The sequence below is a fragment of the Mus caroli genome, unplaced genomic scaffold (assembly GCF_978045245.1).
Source record: "Mus caroli unplaced genomic scaffold, Mus_caroli_1 scaffold_17, whole genome shotgun sequence".
NCBI lineage: Eukaryota > Metazoa > Chordata > Mammalia > Rodentia > Muridae > Mus > Mus caroli.
In genome coordinates this window covers 39,084,880-39,098,264 of record NW_028227272.1, presented here as the reverse complement: position 1 = coordinate 39,098,264, position 13,385 = coordinate 39,084,880, and the positions used below count along the sequence as shown (strand labels likewise).

At 37.6% G+C, this 13,385-nt stretch overlaps 1 protein-coding gene and 1 long non-coding RNA gene across 6 annotated transcripts in view; both read right to left on the bottom strand.

Moving 5' to 3' along the window:
- Lsamp (limbic system associated membrane protein) overlaps positions 1-13,385 on the bottom strand; it is a 2,143,093-nt gene that overhangs the window by 108,213 nt on the left and 2,021,495 nt on the right. The gene's annotated exons all lie outside the window — the stretch shown is intronic.
- The window catches only part of LOC147000643 (uncharacterized), a 61,273-nt gene that overhangs the window by 8,631 nt on the left and 39,257 nt on the right, over positions 1-13,385 (bottom strand). Inside the window, exon 2 of the long non-coding RNA XR_015045784.1 lies at positions 2,189-2,312. This is a non-coding gene — a long non-coding RNA (uncharacterized LOC147000643). The remainder of the gene's footprint in view (positions 1-2,188; positions 2,313-13,385) is intronic.

Below are 13,385 nucleotides of genomic sequence, written 5' to 3'. Positions count from 1 at the left end.
GCTTGCTGCTGTTTTTGCAAGTGAACCCAATTTCTCTCTTAATTTACAATGACCTCACTCTTAAGTCTCAAATATTGGGATAAATAGCTGAGATGCTAAATGGCTCAGGTGCCTATTTACCTTATCAAAACAGATCTGGCCACCAGGTTTTCCCAGCATCCCACAGTCCTACTCATTACAGTATATGGCTGGCATACTCAACTGGACCCCCTACCCTGAACTCTCCAGTCCAAGGACTCGGATGCATCTTCCCCCGCCCCCACCTTTCCCTATATAATCCAGGCTTTTTGTCTAGCCTTTATCCTCCTGGCCTCTCAGTCTGGCTTTCATCTCTTTTATCCCCTCTCTCCTCACATGGCCCAGCTCATCCTGGACATGTTTACTCTAGATTCTCCTAGATGTCCTTGCCTTTGGCTGTGCTTCCTTTTTATCTACAGTAAACCTTCTCCTCCACCATACCTAGGAGCAGCCTTGTTTTTTCTGTTTCTGTTTTTTTCATTCACTTACCGCCACTTTAATGTGTCACAATAAGGTCTTTTGTTTTTAATAAAACCTGAATCTAAAGGACCAGAGTAGAAGCTTCTCTTCTCTTCCCTGTTCTTTTTGTTTTTGCTTATTTGTTTTCTTGAGCTGAGTTTTTTCTATTGACTAAGTTATTTATTCACTCTACAACCCCATGGCAGCTTCCCTCACCTGCTTTCCTCCCAGTTCCTCCCTCTTACCTCACATCCCTCTCCAACTACCCCTCTTTCCCTTCTCCCCAGAAAAGGGCAGGGCTCCCATAAACATCGACTAGCCCCAGCATATCATGCTGCAGCATAATCTCTTCCAATGACACTAGACAAGTCAGCCCAATTAGGAAAGGAATCCACAGGCAGGCACTGTAGTCAGAGGCAGTCTTTGCTCCCTTTTCATCTCCTCCCCATTCTAATTAGACTTCTAACTTTACCTTTAAAAGTTAGAAACACACTCACTTTCTCACAGGCAGGCAGAATGCTCATCGTTACCCCCAGATCCATCCCTTTTAGTTGTATGTCAGACAAACCCCATCTATTGTGCCCAGAAGAATGAGAATCCAAGTATGCAGCCACATAGATTTCTGAGGTCTCTCCACTCTTGTGAATCCCTTGTAATTCTTCTGCACAGTTGGGAAGATGGAATTGGACAGAACATTTTTATATCTGAAAGGACTGTGTCTTAAGTTAGACTCCAAAGATGGTAAGAGAATAATCACCTTAAAAGAGGCAGGGAGGGGGAAGGAAGGAAGGTGGGGACTATTTGCTTCTTTTATTTACCTGGAAGGCAGAAGGCCATGAAAGCCTGGAGCCTGCTGTGCTGTATAGAAATGGACTGAAAGAGATGTCTTCCCACCCTTTCCATGCTGAGGGTTATGTAAGCTACTGAAGAACTGGGCCATCTAGGATTGGCTACATCCTCTTCAGTTTTCTTTAACAGAGAATCAACAACCCCAGTAAAGTTTGACATTCCTAACTTGGCTAAGACAACTGCCTTGCTATCAAATATGCCTCACTCAGCTCTCTTATATTGGGCAATGTCTTGTTGATGACTGAAGTGATAAATTTAGAAGTGGAGAAATGAGATGGGGTTTCTATAGTGTCTGCCTGCTGAGTTGTAAAAGGTTCTGCTGACTACAGAGTTTTGCTGCTTCAAGAGACCTCAGAGATCAAGGAGGTCAGCTCCTCCCTTATTGTATAAGTGTGAGGAAAGAGTCTTTGAGCCTTGTAGCAGTGTGATTGAGATTTCCAAACTAATTAGTGGCCGGGGCAGATTGGAAATCTTGTCTTCCCACTTTCATCTATTTACTTCTCCATCACTGTATATAACTGTTCAATGCACTTGCTGCAACCTTTATAGTCACCTTTTGAAGGCTCTGCAAATGAAAATATCTCTACTAGATGAAACACTTAGAATATCAAGGTTACATTGGTCTAGAAACAAGGGTAGCCAACACATAGGTCACGAGAAATGTGTGACTGAAGACAACCCTGTTTTAAGTCATTCTCATTTGGCAGCATACACATGAGACTTTGTTACTCTCTGAGTAAATCAGTCACATCAAATCGAATGTTGAATTCCAGTGTAGGATATTAATGTTTAAAATCTAACATCAATCATCCAACAGCGAGGTCTTTGGAACCAAACACAGGGGCTCACAGAAGATTCTTGCCTCTTTTGCAGATTGATCTCCAGCCTGCCTCTTTTCTTTGAAGTTTGTAGTTTAGCCCAGTAGATTGGGAGTGGTGGAGGAATTCAAAATGAAGAAAGAAAGGAAGCAACAAGGGGCTTGGTAGCTGAAATACAAAGAGAGTCAGATGCTATGGAATATGAAAGTCAGTACACCTAACGTCTACAATGAGCAAGCAGAAATGTAACTGTCTGTTGCATCTTTCAAACTTGAGCTCTTCAATCTCAAGGGTAAGTTCCCATCACCCAACGGTTCTTATTTGTCTTATACATAACACGAGTCAAGAGAACAAAGAAACATTCAATTATGTACACTGTTGGACCTGAAGGTGTGCCACATTAAGAAGAATGCTTTTCCAATGCCTAACACTATTAATGGTACTCTGTTATGCTTGCAGACAGGAGCATGTTGTCATGCGACTCTTATGGAAGGCTAGGAGAAAGGATTGTGGGCCCCCAAAGGGATAGGAACCCCACAGGAAGACCAACAGAGTCAACTCACCTGACTCTTTGGACTCTCAGATACTGAACCATCAAGCAAAGAATATAAGGTGGCTGGAGCTAGGCCTACCAACACATATGGAGTCGATGTTTAGCTTGGTCTTCATGTGGGTCCAGAACAAATGGGGCAGGGATTATCTCAAAAGCTGTTGCCTGCATTTGGGATATGCTCTTCTAGCTCGGTGGGAGAGGAAGCACCTAGCATCACAGAGAACTGAAGCGCCAGGGGAGGGGAATACCTGGGGGTTGTACACCCACTCAGAGGAGAAGGGGAGGGAGTGATGGGGGAAGGGTTGTGGGAGGGGGTGACTAGGAGGGGGCAGTGAGGGGATGTACAGCAAATAAGTGAATATGTAAAAAATGTAAACGAAAAAAGAATGCTTTTGGCATTATTTTTGTTGTTGTTGTAAACTATGTTTTTATTTACACTGAATTTCTCATTCATCCCTTCATTGAGAATTCTGACTTTGTGTAGTGATAAATTTTTATGAAAATATCTTTTGATTCCCCCAAAGAATGACCTTTCCGCAGACCTCACAGCAACGTTCATAATTCTCCTTGAGATCGTTTAAGACTTTGTATTTAGCCTGTAATCCTACTGAGAACTCGGCTTGTTTAAGTTTAATCTGCCTTCAAGAGGACAGTGTAACTGACCTTCCTGCTCTTGGATTTCCAACGTAATCAGCTTCTAGAACCTAAGTGAATTCATAGCTAAACCTTTAAGTTAGGTGTTTCTCCATGTCACCAACTCAGCCTAATGTATGTGTGTTTATGCATTTGTACTGTGGTAATAATTTGCTGAAAACACACATCAGGCCTTAAGACACCTTACAACAAACATTTGCATAACTGTTGGAAACAACTTGGCAATAGCTTGATAATGTCTGCTCTAAGTACTGAGCACTTCTAGGTCAGTTGAATTCCACAAGTGACCTCCTTCCTTGTCAAACTCTAATAAATATTTCTCTAATACATCTATCATTCCATCTATAGACCACATTTTCTGTGCCATTCACCAAATACACAGTGAAACCCTTTGTGAGAGACTGACATCAAGCAGACACAGGGACAGATAAAGACTCCCACCCAGACTGATCAGATAAGTTACAGGGACAGATCTGATAGACACAACAGACAAGCTACAGACAGACTGATAACTACAAAGTACACACATCTGGAAAGCACAGGGCTCACACTTAGAAATCACTCCCCAAAGTCAGGGTATATAAAAAACGAATAACTACACAAAGTCAGAATTTTCAAAGAAGGAATGAATGAAAAATATCAATGTGAAAGAATAAAGAAATTATAATGAATTCAAGAGTAAGTGTTTTGCTTTCTTTCTTTAATACAACATAAACACACTTAATGTTCTCTGAGGTTATCTTTAATTTATTAGCTGGCACACTTTGAACACTTACTTCCCAGTGATTGCAGACTATGAAAACCTAGGAGTAATTCTATTGTAGGAAAATGGCTCTATGCAATTTCTTTTGTTTCTTAGGACACGAATCTAGTGAGATGCACCGTTTTTGTGTTGGAGAAAGAAGAGCTAAATCAACAAAGTCAGAGCACTTGCCCAAAGTAGGAAGCTACACCCAAGTCTGTCTGACTCTCTTCAAAACAGTATACACAATGCCTTTATACTTCTGTAAGCCTGGGGGGAAAAGGACAGAAAGCAAATGACAATATTCTCTTATAAAAGGGAGCCTTGCTTTTCCATGAATGAGGTCTGCCATGTATATATTAATAAAAGCTCAAAGTAAGATACCAACAGTGCTGCAAAATCTCAAGCAAAGGAACAAGTGCCTCTACTAATGATTTCCTGAAACTTGCCTGGGGCCTGCATCTGGGAAGGAGAAAATGATTGCATCCCAAGGCACAGAGTGACTTACTGCAGATGGTCTTGGTTATTTCCTAGGCTGGGAACCTTAGAGGGAAAATAAAATATTAAGGTGAGCATTGAAGGAGGGCAAAAAAGTACCCCATAGCTTTAAGCAAATCATGGACACTTGCCTCAGTACTTCTGACTTGCAACCAGTTGCTGTTTCTTCTTCATTCTTTTTTTTTTCTTACCACTTTAGATGATTGTTTATTACTGGTCTTTGTTCCTATACTGTTTCTGCCTTCTGAAATGAAATCCTTCGATGCAGAGATTACAGAATCTCTGAAGCAATTGGACCCATCTCTCAGTCATTTTTTTCTTTATCATGTTCCCAGAAGTGGTTCCCAAGTATTGTTATTACCACCTCATTTTTTCTTCCAGAAACTGCTAAAAACATTTTTCTTTTTACATTTTTCTTTCTATTCTTGAAAAAAAAAATTGGATAACCGTGTATCTCTGTGTTTTGTACCATTTCTAAAGGTCACTGTATTTCATGTATTTTTGTCCATGTTTATTACATTGCTAGCTCTAAGATTTGGGTTTTAAATGTCCCAGAAGTCAGTAAATTGAGGGTTTGGTCTTCAGTCTATGTATTATAGTAAGTGGTTAAGTCTTTAGGAAGGAAGGACTAATGGAAAGATATCATGTTATTAGGGACATGACCTTAAAGAAGATATTGGGATTTTGGTCCTTTCTCTCCTTTGTCTGTTTCCTATGTAATGGAAACTAGCACTGTGGCTTTATCCCCTTACCATGATAGACCATGCCGTCATAGGCCCAAAGCAACAGGGCAAGGACCATGGGTTGCAGCAATGAGCTAAAATAAGCCTTCTCTTTCTACGAGCTTATTATTTCTGGTATTTTCACAACAATGGAAAGCTGATGAACACATTCCTCATCGCATCATTTTTCCACATTAACGAATACTTTTTTTTTCAAGTTCATCAAAACCACTAAATATATGAATGCTCACTTTGGAGGAAAATAGCTCTCTTAGGAGAAAGAGAGATTAATTTGTTGACTCAGATACTTAAAATGGAACAAAATTTTATTCATTTTTTTCTACTTTCACAATTTGCCTAGGAAATTATAAAACACTGCTTACTTTATTAAGTACAGTACATTAACCTGGTAAATATGCTAATGAATGGAAAACTGCTGCTTCAGCAACTTCCTTGAATATAAAAATTACCTCTGTTCATCAAATAGATTTTAATTATATATTATTATTTCCTAAAAGCACTCTGTGTTTCAAATGGAAGCAGTCTTCAGAATTCGAGTACTTGTCTGTGTGAGTCCAAGAGCACCACCTAGGACTGATGCTATCTGTAGCTGTGTACAGGAGCCAAGTTCAACTTCAAAGTTCTGTTAACCTCTTTAGCTCACTGAGCTGTTGGGTCAGCGGTCCCTGACACTTAGCCATGGACAATGGCATTTTATTACTTGAGTGCCTCTGAGACCTAAGGTCTAGGCATGGATTCTTAAATGGGGAGATTACGAGCTCATGCCTAGGATAAGATCATGTTATTCCCAGTAATGCAAAGGTTACAGATTATTCTTCTTGGCCATGGCAGAAAACAGCCAAGTGTAATCAAGTGCTCAAAGATTTCTCCTGAAGCTGAGAAATAAATGATGTTATCTGGCATGATATTAAAGGTTTTCAGTAAAAACAAATCCAGACTCAATCATTCAAGCAAGACTATGAAATGATGATAACTTCTTAGATTAACTTGTTATGTTTTGAAGGGGAAAAGGCTATTTATGTTCTCTCTGGCTGAGGCTGCTGCCTGCTATACTTTCCATTGGCACATGAGTGATAGGAGGTGCAGAAACCAACCACACAGCCAGCTCAATTATTCTGGTTCTGACTGTGGCTTTGGCAGGGGGATGATGAACTGCTGCTCCCAGGGACTGCTTTGCTTAAAGTAAAATCCCTATGTAGCTTCATGTTTAAACTAGGTACAAGATGCTTAAGGGGAGAGTTTTGTCCTTATCTCTGTAATAGTTGTTGCCCAGACACTATGCTCCTAAATATCTCTGCAAGACCATGGAATAAGTTGAACTGGCCAAAGTAGATCACAGCTCCCCTTTATGTAGTAATTTCTATGAGCCCACCACTGTGCTTTCTCTGCTCTTTACAACACATTGAGTCATTTAATCTTAAACTATTCAGTCGGGTAAGGTTAACTAATGGTCCAAGGCTGTACGATTGACAGAGAGAAATCTGAAATCTAGTGGAATCACACCTCCAATCTTAGCATTACCTACAGTGTCTGTGGAGATTCGGGAAGAGGAGAATAACCTGCTACAGAAGAGTTGCTGCTGTCCCACTTTATGCAGGATAGAACACACCAGACTTGAAGAACTCTCCCCCTCCCTTTGTCCTACTGGATGGTGGCTTGTCAATAGGACACTCTAAATTTAGCTTCCCCAGTTTAGAAATTAAATGCCAACACAATCCACTTGGTGTCTATGCACCTGGGCTTGTTTAGCCCCAAGGGAAAAAGTTGCAGGTGACCTTTCTTTCTTGCACTTCCTAGATTTAAAAGAATACTGTCTATGGTTAAGGCCTCTCAACCACACAAGCTGAGAGAGAAAGGAGCACGTTACTGCTTCACAACAGACCCATCGCTCTGGGGCAGAGGCTTTGTATCCCACTGGGATTCTATAGGGCGAGTGCTGCTTGTGTGTGCATGTAGGAATATATGTGAGTCTATTTGTGAACAGGAGTAGATAGGTGTTTAGGAGGTTAAGTATTAGTTTTGGTTTTGTTATTTATTTCTTCTTGTATCTGGATTTGACACAAGTTGTTGTATTTCTCCTATCCATGTTGTTTCTTAGAGAAAATTAATTTTTCAAAAGGGCTGACTCTGATATGTGCAGAAGTTGGTAAAGTCTCTGGAGAAATAAAATCAGGTTTCAATTTGAGCATAATAAAATCATTTATCTCTAAAGATGGAATGCCTTTGTGTTTAAAGAATTATCTATCTATCTATCTATCTATCTATCTATCTATCTATCTATCTATCTATCTATCTATCTATCTATCTATCTATTTATCTATCATTATCTATCTACCCATCCATCATCTATTGATCTCTATCATCTATAAATATATCTGTCCACAAATCTACATGCTCTTCAACCTAAGAAAGGGATAATTCTTCGTGAATGACACCTCTTTAAAATGCATTTTCATAATTTTATGCTTATTTTTAAAAAGTCTTCCTAAGAAAGAATAGAATATGATCTAACATGATGGTTCTGGAGACTAACTGAATTTATATCCCTGTTTTCAACATTTGTTCTTTGTGAGACCATATGAAATACAGCCTTAACCTCATGACATTTGTTTGTAAAAGTATAGGTAATATAAATTGTTTCTAGAGTTACCATCATCATCAGTTACAAATATCTTGCATGACACCTCTCTAGTAAAACTCCCTCTTGTATGACTGAAACTCTACTTGTTGAAAGCTACTCCTAGTCCATATTTTCATCATCCTTGAGAATACATATTTTAAGTTTTATATTCTATAAATTAGATAACTTTAGTTACTACATATAAGTAGAATTATACGTTTGTCATACTGTAGTTAGTTTATTTAACTTATCACAGTATTTTCAAAGAGTAACCAGTTTCTATCATTATAGAATTTCTTCCTTTTTCTGTGATCAAAGAATATCTCCTACATTTCTTTATTTATTAATTTATTAGTGGGTAGTTTTGCTGTTTCTTCCTCCTAAGTTTTAAGAATAATATTACAACGAACATGGCAGAATAAATATTTCTTAATGGATCTGCTTTCAACTTTTTAAATATTCACAAGTAACATTACTTGACTATATCATAGTTCTATTTTTAAAAAATTTTAAAAACTTCATACTACATTCCATTATTGCTGAAATATTTTATATACCCACCAACAGTATAGGACTTTCAATTTATTCACATCCTTTTTAATATTGTTTCCTGTTTGTTTGAAATATGAGGATCATTTGTGTTTTCCTGCTGGTGAGTGATATTGTATGTTTTTCATATACTTGTTAGCTGTTGACATCCCTTCCTTAGAGAAATGTCTGGTCAATTCCCTTAGTTACTTTCTCTCAAGTTATTTATATTTTGCTGTTGAGTTAAACACTCTGAAATATGCTAAGACTAACTTTGTGATCAAACATATGACCTATTCTTTTTTTTGTTGTTGTTTTTGTTTTTTCAAAACAGAGTTTCTCTGTGTAGCCTTGACTGTCCTGGAACACACTTTGTAGACCAGGCTGGCCTCGAACTCAGAAATCCACCTGCCTCTGCCTCCCGAGTGCTGGGATTAAAGGCGTGCACCACCACACCCGGCTAGTCACTTGTGCACTACAGGGGGACATGTCCTTCACTACTGGAGTTTGGAAAGTCCTGCATTTGTACTTCAAATTGGTACTGCTCAAAGTATTTTCTCTGAATCTTCATTCCATAATTCTAGGTAGGGTATATAGACACCTACTTTGTATCTCCCTCTAGTTGTATAACCTCCATGTCATACATTTAAGTGTTGTGATGCTTGGCACTGGTGTATTAACTACTGTTACATTTTGCTTTACCTGGACACTTTCATCATTACATGGTATCTTCTATATTTCTTATTTTAAGGTATGTTTACATGGAATATCTCTTTGAATCCCTGCACAGTTTCAGCCCTGTGTCTCCATAAGAATACATCTAAGTATCTGTAGATAGCATATACTTGGGTCTTATTTCCATTTGTGTTCACGTGAGCAAGCATATGTGGATTGAGTTTTATCCGTTTACAGTAGTTATTGACAGTAAAATACCAACACTTTTAACTGTTTTATCCTGCAACTCTATTGTCTTTCTTCTTCGTCTCTTATTGTCTGTCTTTCTTTGTTGTATTTTGTCAGCTTACATAGTACATTGTTTTTTAATATCATTCTATTTTTATCCTTTCTAGGAATGTACTCTTAATAACTACTGTGGAGTTTATATAAACGATCTCATAATTACAACAATCTATTTTATGCTCATAACAATTTAACTTTAATTACTATGAAACCCTATATACTCTTATCCATACACTTTGTTATTAATAACACAAATTATATTATCTTGTGTATTAATTAAAGTATTTTTATGATTATTTTTGTACTCTTCCCTTTTAACTTCTGTACTACAATAAAAGGAGTGATATATATGCTAAGATTAATGTGTTATATTATTTTGTATTGATCATATTTGTTCTTTTACTGGTGAGATTATATGCTCTTGTTTTTCTTTAATAGTTCATCTGAACTTAAGCGATTCTGTTTAAGCATCACTTATAGGAAGACAGCAATAAACACCTGGTTTAACTTAATATGGGGGAATTATTTCTCCTTATTTTTTGAAGGGTAGCTTTGCTGAATATAACATTACACTTTTAGATTTTTTTTTTGCTTGGGATAGTTTTTCCTTCCTTTACTACCCAATGTATGAACTTTTTAAAAATTCTAAATTAATTCTGAATGTCACTGTCATTGTTAGTAACCCTAGAGGGGAAAACCCCCTTTAAAAATAGTCATAGCCCCTGTTTTGTTTTTACAATAGAACTCATAAAAATTTTCATTGCAATAGTGTGAGCAGACTTCAGCACTGTGTGATTGCATACTTCTCCAGGAGAGTAATTCTGTATCAATTGGTCTGTTTCTCTTCACGATGCCTGGATTTTCTGATTATTGTCCAGCACCTAGCAAGGTGACCAGCTTAACATGCTCCATAAATGTTTATACAGTGAATTATGGAGAACACCCTTGCTGCCTAACCTGAATATGCATTTATAGGAACTAGATCCAAGAAGGTATTCTAAAATTTTCTGTTATGTATTTCTTAACCTCTTCTGGTCTTGACTGGAATTTTCATCTAGAATGATGTGGTAGGTTACTTGGGTTTGTTATAAACATCTGGGCAGCCTCACTTTAAAGAGCTTGAATAATTCTTCTTCTTCTTCTTCTTCTTCTTCTTCTTCTTCTTCTTCTTCTTCTTCTTCTTCTTCTTCTTCTTTTGTAAAATATGTTTTATTGTTCTTCAAAAGGGTTCAGGGTTTAGTTGTAAATCAGGCTGCACACCTTCCATCACTCTAACTTCTTTCACTTGAATGGGTGCTGTCTAGTCTTTATTTGGTCCAAGCCTCAAATACACACACACACACACACACACACACACACACACACACACACACACACACACACACACAGAGTTTTCTACTTTTCTGATTCTCCTATACTCTTTTTACATGCGCCTTTCATTAAATTTGACAACTGCTCTAGGGCATGTCTCCCAGGCCTGTAGGAGTGTAGGGAGTCCATAGCATGTCAGGGAGGATACTAGATTGGAAGAGACTTTACAGATTGCTAAAATATTCCCTTCGTAGTTACCAGGGGAGTAAAATATCTTATTTCAGGTGTTTGGTCATTTAGAGATAGATAAGACTTTGCCTTGTAGGCTTCCGTGGAAAGAAGTTTTGAGGTTATCACAATTTATGCTGACAAGAAGAAAATTATCCTGTAGAATTCTTTATAGTTTTGGGGTATGTTTCAATGGGGAGATAAATGAAATACTTTGAAAACACATTAACATGTATTCCTAAGTAATATCTAGGCAAATTGACAGTAACCAGAAACTATTTTACTTTAGTCCTAGTTATTAAAATGCTTATAAAATTGTAGCATCCTACCTTTATCTTACTGATACATTGTGCTTAGATTCAGACTAAGAAAGCAGAATATTAGCAGGCTTTGGTCTCAACTTTTTCATCTCAGATTAAAAAGCCCATTGGACCCTTGCCACATCTCTTTCCAAATCTATCAGCTTTACAGCTAGTAGTCTATACTTACAGTAGAGGGACTCCCCTAAGTCCTTGACCTAATCTTTTCTAGTCGGCTCCCAACTTGTATTCTGTCCTCCTTTTATAGTTCATCCTTTGGGAGGAGAGACATGACCTGGGTCCATATATTATTAGTCCCGAGAATAAGCAAATGACAGGTATTTGTGGAGAGTGTATTTGTGTTTGGATACTTGGGTTGGGTTACTAAGTATAGGAGACTGGCTGACATGAGTGAAAGTCAGAATTCAGTTAGCAACACTTCAGGATATCCTGGTACCAATGAATCTGATAATTCTAAATTAAAACTTGGCTTCTATGCCCCTCTGATGATTGAGTTTTGTAATTTAGAAGATGGAATATTTTTGTCTAGATCTATAGCACACACACACACACACACACACACAACATGAATCTCATTTTTACTTTTGCACGAAGACTTACAAATATTAGGAAAAGGCTCAACTTGCCATGGTATACAGTAAACATTAAGAAAAAGACCATGTTTAGTTCAATAATTGCAACATGTATAGCCACAAAAGTATCCGGAAATGACGGATCAGATTCATTCCAAGAAATTTTGGAATGTAGCTAATGTGAACTAGCCTTGAAACCCACTGAAAGTTCTTTTTAATTAAATGCTCAGTTACTGTTTCATTTATATAAAATTTCCATTTTATTATAAAAGTAGAACTGCATTGATTTAGTGTTCAAGTTAATTGGGTCAATCAAAAATTTTCTGAGTAAAATTTTTTATGACTGCATAGAAAATATTGATGTGTCTTGTGCAGAGAAATAGGAAGAAGATTGGCCAACTCAAGAGAATGCGTTTTGTAAGACAAATCACCTGTATTACATCATCTTATCTGTGGAGAACTTTTGGCCCCAAAGGCAAAGAAGACAGAACAAAAATAAGTAACTTTACATGTAATACCATTTGCAAAGATACTATCAGAAAAGAATTACAGTAAATCATAGAATTCATTAGAAAGATATAGTTGTTGTCGATCTTTGTATTAATCACTATCATTTTTTTGCGAGAGAAAGAGAGAGAGGGAGAGGGAGAGGGAGAGGGAGAGAGAGAGAGAGAGAGAGAGGATAAAGAGGACTTGGGTGGGTAAGAGCAAACCTTAGACAATTTGGGAAGGGTGAAAGGATTTGATCAAATATATTCATAAATTTTTAATAAATTAATCAAAAAAGAAAAGATGTAATAGTACTCTGAATTTTCATGGAAGATGCATATGAGAGATTGTGAGAAATGGATATCTAAAGATGAGAAGATGTTGTCTCCATTGTTGGAAAGGGAAATTTTGTTGTGCTACTTTTGGGTACTGAGGAATGGGTGGCGTACATAGAGCTCGTGTGTCTAAGAATGAGTGTGATGGACCAAGGTCTGATATTGTGGAAGGACGGAGGGAATTCATTAGTTTAAGCACTATTCCCAACTACGTAAAGGACCAAGTGGGGTTGAATTCTGACTTCAATAGGACATAAGGACAAAGGTTAGAAATCTATGGGAAAATGGTTTTAGACCAGCATATAATTAAATGAGGTTATAGCACTGAAAGCATACTTACAGGTTGCCAAGGACAGCGAAAATGAATTCAGAGACAGAACGTGGTCTGTTTACAAGTAGATCACCATTGCAGCGGATCATGAACCTCGATGAATGTCCCAGGAAGCTTTTAAGCAAACAAACCACCTAGGCTTACATTACTAAGGCATGGGGAGTCTGATGCTTTGAGGGTCTGATCCAGAATCATAGGATATCGTTTAGGGATATAAATCAGGAGTTGAAAGTCCCATCACTAATGTGACTACAAATCTCAGCATATGCTGAAGATATTTTGGAGTTTTGATTAAGGACATTTGAATTTTCTAGAGCATGCCTTTCTAGACTTTTGAAAGTTTATCTTCTTCACTTG